The following is a 1,321-nucleotide window of genomic DNA, read 5'->3' as shown; positions in this document are numbered from 1 at the left end:
GGGGGAGCAAATAAATACCATCTGTTCCGGCAGATACTGCAAGCTATGACTAGCAAAGACCAGATGTGGGGGCAACCCCACATGCCTGACCTTTAACCAGCTCCCATTTTCCACCTCTCAGGAGCTGGTCCCCTTTTCCCCTTCCCCCTCCCTTCACTCCTCACATTAAAAATCGGCCTTGTGCCTAATTTGCTCGGTGGGGGAGCAAATAAATACCATCTGTTCCGGCAGATACTGCAAGCTATGACTCGCTATGACGAGCAAAGACCAGATGTGGGGGCAACCCCACATGCCTGACCTTTAACCAGCTCCCATTTCCCACCTCTCGGGAGCTGGTCCCCTTTTTCCCTTCCCCTCCCTTCACTCCTCACATTAAAAATTGGCCTTGTGCCTAATTTGCTCGGTGGGGGAGCAATAAATACCATCTGTTCCGGCAGATACTGCAAGCAAAGGCCATATATGGGGGCAACCCCACATATAAGACCTTGATCAATGTAGGGGAAACCCTTCATACCAATTGTCACTATCCAGCTACCCTACTCCCCGGGGAGCTGGTCCCCATTTCCCCTTCACTCCTCACACTAAAAATCGGCCTTGTGCCTAATTTTCTCGATGGGGAGCAAATAAATACCCTTTGCTTTGCCTTTTGGCCAAGATCAAAGTGTAGTATCTGTTCTTACTATATGTTGTACTTATGTTTGTAACTTTGTAATATAAAGTGGGTGATCACTTTTCTGTATTAATTTAATGTAAAATGATCACCCACTTTAGAACCAATCAGTCTAAAAGCCATTCAAGTCATTCTCCAGATCATTCAAGTTGTCTTTGAAGGATTCCAGTTATTTTTTAAGCATTCTAGTCATTCTTAAGGTCATTCAATTCATCCTTAAGTTCATTAAAGTCATTCTAAGTCATTTACTTTTTATTTATTTAAGTCATTTCAGCCAATTTTTCGGTCATTTTAGTTTATCTTTAAGAATTTCATGTCAATCCTACATTCACACATTCATTCATTACACGAGAGCACGCGACTAATGGCTATCGGCCTTTTTTCTATTGCAATTCAGAACATATGGCCTCCCATCAGTGATGGATGTTGGTACGCATAAAAAAACTGTCGAGCCGTTGCCACCGAAACTGTACTGTTATATAATAGATAAAAATCTGATGAATCCCCCCGTACGAATTTTTAAATTTTTGTCCTTAAACAGTTAGTTTTTGTTTGTTTGTTTGTTTGTTTGTTTGTTTATTTGTTTGTTTGTTTGTTTGTTTGCTATTTTCGGGTGAATTTATGCACCAAATTTCAAGTCTGTAAATCAAA

At 41.2% G+C, this 1,321-nt stretch overlaps 1 pseudogene; it reads left to right on the top strand.

Annotated features, from left to right (window-relative positions):
• The first annotated feature begins 629 nt into the window (after positions 1–629).
• On the top strand, positions 630–794 carry LOC145248536 (U2 spliceosomal RNA; annotated as a pseudogene).
• The last annotated feature ends 527 nt before the right edge of the window (positions 795–1,321 follow it).

Source organism: Euprymna scolopes, chromosome 26 (genome assembly GCF_053919585.1).
Source record: "Euprymna scolopes isolate OS-2025 chromosome 26, ASM5391958v1, whole genome shotgun sequence".
Lineage (NCBI taxonomy): Eukaryota > Metazoa > Mollusca > Cephalopoda > Sepiida > Sepiolidae > Euprymna > Euprymna scolopes.
The sequence above is the reverse complement of the archived record's forward strand: the minus strand, read 5'-3'. Positions and strand labels throughout refer to the sequence as shown.